Source organism: Musca autumnalis, unplaced genomic scaffold, assembly GCF_047663935.1.
Source record: "Musca autumnalis isolate F117 unplaced genomic scaffold, ASM4766393v1 scaffold_2, whole genome shotgun sequence".
Classification (NCBI taxonomy): Eukaryota; Metazoa; Arthropoda; class Insecta; order Diptera; family Muscidae; genus Musca; species Musca autumnalis.
The window spans coordinates 71746723-71753978 of record NW_027411755.1 but is presented as its reverse complement, the minus strand read 5'-3'; the positions used below and the strand labels follow the sequence as shown (position 1 = coordinate 71753978).

Genomic DNA, 7256 nt, shown 5'->3' with positions numbered 1-7256 from the left:
CTTGGTCTTACAACTTGGACAGAATAGAACAAATTATACGTAAAATAGTAAGATATGTATTTCAGATCGGCATACATGATCATGTTCGGGCATTTGAACTGACTTCAGTATTCCTTGGTTGTACTGGTCGTGACTATATAAGTCTACGTACGGTTCTTCATTTTTATAAAATAATAAAGTTTCAGGAGCCTGAAATATTAGTCAAACATTTTACTTTTATTAATTCAACTCGTAACATACAAATAGACATTCCATTGGTGAGATCTTCAGTATATGAAAACTCATTTTTTGTTAGAGTATACAGAGTCTGGAACTTTCTACCAGATTCCTTGAGAATGTTTTCGTATTCGTATTTTACTTTTAGAGAAAAGTTGAAATCATTTTTAAACCATGAAATTAATTAAACACTATTATTCACTGATTTTATGTGTATAATACACTTTGCTATGGGATCCTTTCCTTAATATGCTTACGACACTCATATGGCTGGGGGGCCTTTTCATTATTTTTTTTCCTTTGATCTCTTAATAGTTTTTAAGATAAAAATGTCTTACCATAGTTATAGCTATATATTTTTAGTTATCTCCAATACATGTATAATTGGCATTGTAGCTTTCTTTGTATTGAATAAATAAATAAAATAAAATAATAATAAAATAAGCTCTGTTCCTTTACCTGCCTGAGGTTACCATTTCTTACCATTTTTAACCTGCAAAGCGTTCCTTTACTTCAACAAGCATGCAATTTATATGAGACCAGTTCACCACTATTACCATTTTTTGCCACTGTTACCATTTTTTAAAGTAAAGGAACAGACCAATAAATATCGATAGATAGTTTTGCCTATCGATATTATCGGAATAAAAACCCCTAACCTGAAATCCAATGAAATAAATAGAAATTTCGTTACTTTTCGGTTATGTGTGTATAAGAAAGTAAGTCCGTAGTCACACGTACACATTTTTCGGTAAAATAAAATGTACTTTTTACATTTTTTATAGAATAAAAGCAGTTGTTTATTCTCCTTTGCATTTCTGTGAACTACTTTTGCATTATTTGAAGAAAATCATTGACATTTCCGCCATTTTAATCTCCAAATTAATGGCGATGAGAACTTAACGGTAATATCGATAGCAATCGATATTTTAAAACATTATATCGAAAATATCTAATGTTGGGAATAGCGATGGTTTGCCAGCTCTACTTATTCCACCATGATTTCTGACATAACATAAAAGAATAAAGAAGGCCGAGCCAATTTCGAACTAGGTTGGAACGTTTTCACACGATAAGGTTTGCCTGCTCAAAAATGCGTTGTCCGTTTTGGTTCTCATTCGTAAATTGTGTCAGTGTTGAAACAAAATGTGGAAGTAAGTGAACGAAAACGTACATAAAGTACCATACATACAACACTAGCATGTAATATATTATCTACCTGTTTCATCATATTTTTTACAAATAAAGGTGTTCTTCAAAACTTCTTCTATGTACCTGTTAATAACAAAGGTATTTTCCTATTTCATAAAAATCTTTCTTGAAAAATTTACGCTGGTAACGCAGGTATCATCTTACCTTCAGGTGGTAAGAATTATTACATTATTTTTTACATGGCATGCGCGCATGAGGCAACAATTTTAACAACGCATACATTTTACCTAATTTTATGGGATTCACAAGAATTACTTTTTTAATTTTCAAATACAATACACACATAAACCTTTGTGACAGCCAGCTGTGTTTATTTACATTGCAGTCAGCAAGTGAAGTCTGTCCTATTAGTGTTGGAAAACGACAATTTATGTATCGATGGTGCAACCAAATTAAATATTGCCACATTCTGTTGAATGAATAGTCAACCGTAACATTTAACGTACTACACATAATATAATGATTTACGTATTGTTTAATTTGTTTTTGTAAATAGAAATAATAATTTATTTATATGACATACGTCAAAATTAAAGTAGTTTTATCGACAAAAATAACAACGCGAAAGCGCCATCTACTGTACCTCCCTACAATCACGGGATATGAATCTGAATTGCACTAAATAGAATTTATCATGAAGAAGTCAACTACATGTGTATAGGTAGCAGCAATGTCATGAATGTCATCATGATATATTTCAAACTTATGTTAAAGAAAACGTGATCATTGTCAACTTGAGCTTGTAAGGTGAACATTAAAAAAATATAATCTTGAATAAAAACTTGAACGGTGACATAAAATAATACAAAGTTAAAAAGAAAATACATCTGCATATGAGAATTAAGTGCAACTTACCCTAGTGAAGATACTTTAATTCACAGAAAATCACACATCAAATCTGAGCACTAGCTTTAGAAGGGAGAAACAAATTGCTTTAGCATTTTTTTGTTCTATACTAAAATAACAAGTCGGGTAAGATTATATTCATATGGAAAATTCCCTAGCTTTTTATCGTTATTAAATCCACCCATACATTATTAAATCCATTAAAATAGGATATTGTGGTCGAAATCCACAATTGCTACCAAAATCGATATTTGGAAAAAGCAGGCTTGGCGTCAAGCAACGTGATAATCGCCACGTGGGATCACCACATATCCCGATAAAAAACTTTCATGTTGTCCCAAAACATATTCAAGCTAATATTACAGTGAGTACACCAACCCAAATATAGAAAGCACAAATGCCAAAAACTAAATGCCATAACTTATGCTTTACATGCTGCAATCATAATTAAAAAGTATTGAAAGTGGAAAGAATAGAAGAAATTTGTACATCAGCACAAAGAATTAACCCTACTTTACAAATTTGTATGTGTTCTTGGTCCATAACCTTGATACTTGACCTTTGTACATAACCTTTTTAAGTAATCTCAAATCTTTAGATATACACGTGCTTTTCATTCCTTGTAAATTCAATTTGATAATTGTTACTAGCACAATTAAAAATTTCATATATGCTGATAAAGCCTATTTTAAGGCGGTAATTGTATTTAGATAGCGAAAGTTAAAATACAGAATCGTAAAAGAAACAATATGAACAAAGTAACTTTTAATTCTTAAAATAAAATACAAAGAAAGCAAGAATCGTATATATAAATTCATGAAAAAAATCAAAAAAATTTACATTCATAATCACAATATTAATTAGGTTAATATATAACAAAAAAATATATATATAAAAAGGAAAACCAAAATTAACTATCAAAAAAAAAAAAAAAATAATAATAATAAATACGCAAGTCGAATTATAAACTAAATATATGTACAATATATGAAATAAGAATTAGAATGAAATAAGTAATAAAAAAATAACACTAAATACATTCAACGATTATAGTTAAATACTGCAACCATTGGTTTGTAAAAATATAAAACTATTATTATAAGTATGTTTAGATCAAGTAAATATTTATTTTTCTTGTAACATAAAACTATTACAAGATATTATTGATTGTTTAAACAAAATCACGAAATTAAAATACATGTTACCTAATAGTTGAATTTCGCAATGAAAACCTAAACAAAAATGTTTTAATTTGGTTTGTAAAATAATGGGCTGAATCCTGTTGTCAGATAGATAGGTTTGTGTAAGGGATATTTTCATAAAAAAATAGTGGCAAAGAAAATATCATGGATGATTGACAATACAGTCATTTGGGGTGGGCAGCCGCTGAGGCACGACATCTATACCTCAAATTGAAAATCGAATCAGCATTTGCATTTAATTTGAATGGCAATAAGAGTAAGTTGTGGAATACATCCGTTTCAATTTTTGTAATTTGAATTTAAATAGACTTTAAATTCATTCATTTTTATTAAATCTAAAAATAATTTTTTTTATAAAGAATTATCAATGCTTGGTACAAAAAAAAAAAAATTAAGTGTGCAGTTTCAGCGGACAAAAGAACTCCCCCATCCGGCGAGCTAAGCCATGGCCAAGAACACCGTACCATTTCCGCTTTTAAAAAAAAAATAAAAAGTAACTGTCACATTTATGGCGCCCAACGTGGGGCATATAACATTTTGTTGATTTCCAAATAACCCAAACTCTATATGAGATGATATTTTACAAATCAGTATCCAAGAAGGTATCAATTAATACCATGCTAAGTTGTAATGATGTGTGGATTTCATCACATTAGGGTTACCATTTGAGTGAAGTGATATAGTATTTCGTAAAGAAACACATTTGTAGGCTATATAGCTAAATTAATGTTAGTTCTTTTTTTTTCGAAAAACAATATTATCTAAATTTGAATGGAATTATAACATTTAAAATAAATTTTCATCTAAATTGTATTCCATAATAACTCTAATAAAATGTGTATCATGCCTATATGAAACAAAACAACAACAATGTTAAAGTTAAAACAAATGCCTTACTTTAATAGTTTTATTATGAATATAAAACCATATTAAGGTATTAAAAAAACTGTTAAGTTTCTAATAAATTAATTATCTAATTAAATTTAGAAAAAAATAATATATTAAAACAAAAAAATCAGTTTTCAACTTCCTAATATAATATATAATAAATCATTATCTATCTGATAACAAATATATTCAGCCCAAATTATTATCATATAAAAAAAACAACAAAATTCTATTACACAAAAAAATAACAATCAAAAAAACCATACCAAAAAGTATATAAAAATATATCAAAATTATATTAAAAAAATTATATATATATATATATATATATATATATATATATATATATATATATATATGTTTATAAATCAGAATATTAAACATCTTAAATTAATTATATTCGTATATTTGATACAATTTACATTAGTAACTTTCTAATATTCCAACTAATTTTTGGCATCAATAGTCTATATACATAAAATTTTGTTTTGAAACAGAAGTGTTCGTCTCTTCTAAAATGGCTTCCAATGACAATTCAACATCTAATAAAAGATTTTCCGAAAGGATAGCAAGTAAAAACAATTCCGGTGCTAGCACTTCAAATTTGGCCAGAAATGGACCAACAGTTTCCCATTCAGTGCCTACTACTGCACAAAATGTTAATAACAGTATTAACAACTCAATAGAGAATGCACAAGATGTAAACAGAACAATTATAGCAACAGGTATACCACCTTTAATGTCACTGCAACTTCCACTAACATCTGGTCCTCAAACAACTTCTTCCCCCGAGTCTACTAGTTCTCTAACTAGGCCCACATTTAACAGCTTAACAGCTCAAGAAGTTAGAAGAGAATATGAAGAATCGAGACTTCAACCCATAAGCGAAAATATTAATCTAGATGTTCCTATAAATAGTTCAAACGGTCCTAGTTTAAGAGAATACATTGATGCATCTATTAGGGTTTCACAGACAAATACATTAAGGACGTTGGAGGACAAACTTGTAGAAATGATACCTCAAGCTGTAAGGAGTTCTTTTGAAACAGTACGAAACAATTCACTCAATAGTACCCAGGAACAAATAAGAGAAGACCGAGAGCAAGAAAGACCCTACTCTCGACAACATCAACATTCCGGACAACATAATTTACATAGTGGTAGGCAAAATATTCCTCAAAACATAAACCAGAACTATGCTTTTGCGTATAAACCCATTACGCCTCTACAACTTCAAAAATGGGGTCTTAAGTTTGACGGGTCTTCTAAATCCATTAGTATAGAGGAGTTTATCTTTAGAGCAGAGGCATTAAGATACGACTACAACTGTCCTTGGGACGTATTCGTTAAAGGTTTCCACCACTTACTGTCTGGGAGAGCATATGACTGGATATGGCAATTTCGTCAACAAAATCCAGTATGCCAGTGGGATAATCTCAAGTATAATCTTATTAAAAAGTTCAGGAATTTCGAAAGCGATTTCGAAATTCAGAGAAAAATCATAGACCGGCGACAGCAGCCGTCGGAAAGTGCTGACTTATTTATATCTGAGATAATCCGCCTTAAAAACCAAATGCGATTCCCTATTAACGAATACGAAATTGTCCGAATAATAAAAGACAATTTAAAAGAAGGATTGGTACAATTAGTCTATCCTAAATATATTGAAACTATTGACGAGTTATTAGAAGAGTGTAGAAGAGCGGAGGCTAACATAGCCAAACGGGTTGCTTACCGTCAGCAACAAAACAACTTCAGACGTCTACACGAACTTGATTTCCAACAAACTGAGAATACTGATCAGAATCATGCAATAGAAGCCTTATATAACAACAATGGAATAAGTAGACAAACCATTTGTTGGAATTGTAAAAAGTCAGGGCATAAATGCTAAATTTTGCAAGCCATGGTTAAAGTGCAGGGTAAGAAAAGCCCTCGGCAACTGCTACTATGAAATTGAAAACATTAAAGGAAATCTAATTGGTACAATACATGCCCAACATTTAAAGCAGTAATACACCTGAAAAATTGCATGCTTACCATAAGAATTTACCCAAATAAACAGTACGAATCAATTTAAACAAATTTATTCAGTATCACATATTAAAATAGAATTCACTTACAAAGAACTTTCACCATTGTACTTAGTACATAAGACCCAATACAAAAGACTTAAACAACAAACATAACCATTGACTTCTAAAAATTGGTCTTGTGTTTCAGTGGTATTTACAACACCAATTCATGCTTCTTTATTATAACAGTCAATAAAATTATGCCATACAACCAGCATTAAATTTTTTTATTTATATTCCGGAGTATTTATCTGTCAGCAAATAATCTCACAATGAGTTAAATGAGATCTATTAAAACACATACACACACATCACAAAATATAACTTGTCACACAATAGACTTTTCAAAGCTAGGATTTCAATTCAATCGGACAACTTATACCTGAAAATAAATGAAACATATGTATGTTTAATAAATAGAGGGGGATGAAATTATAAAAAGAATCACCTGTTTAGAGATTCCAGTGAAACCTTGTTGTGACATTGTGTTGTACCCATCGAATAGATTCCATTATGTTACAACCCCTGTTTGTTTTTTTTTTTTGCTTGCAGATAATGTAACCATTCCACATTTCTAGTATGCACGTTTTCCAATGGATTCACTAATAATTTGCTGCGAACATATAAAAAGCTGCAAACATCTACCTGACCACCATTGTTGTACAACACAAACCATTTGCCAATGGGATAAAAACAAGATCACAGAGACTTCAACCATAAGTATATCTGTAATTGAAATTGAGTAAGATATATGAGAAATATCTACTCATTGTCAATTCATACCTGCTTACCCACATTCCAAAGTAATGATCAACTG

General features: G+C 30.1%; 1 long non-coding RNA gene across 1 annotated transcript; it reads left to right on the top strand.

The window, feature by feature from the left end:
- Window positions 1–1295: 1295 nt before the first annotated feature.
- On the top strand, window positions 1296–3723 carry LOC141392823 (uncharacterized). Its single transcript, XR_012409885.1, has 3 exons — window positions 1296–1419; window positions 1561–2400; window positions 2484–3723. It is a non-coding gene; the product is annotated as an uncharacterized lncRNA (long non-coding RNA).
- The last annotated feature ends 3533 nt before the right edge of the window (window positions 3724–7256 follow it).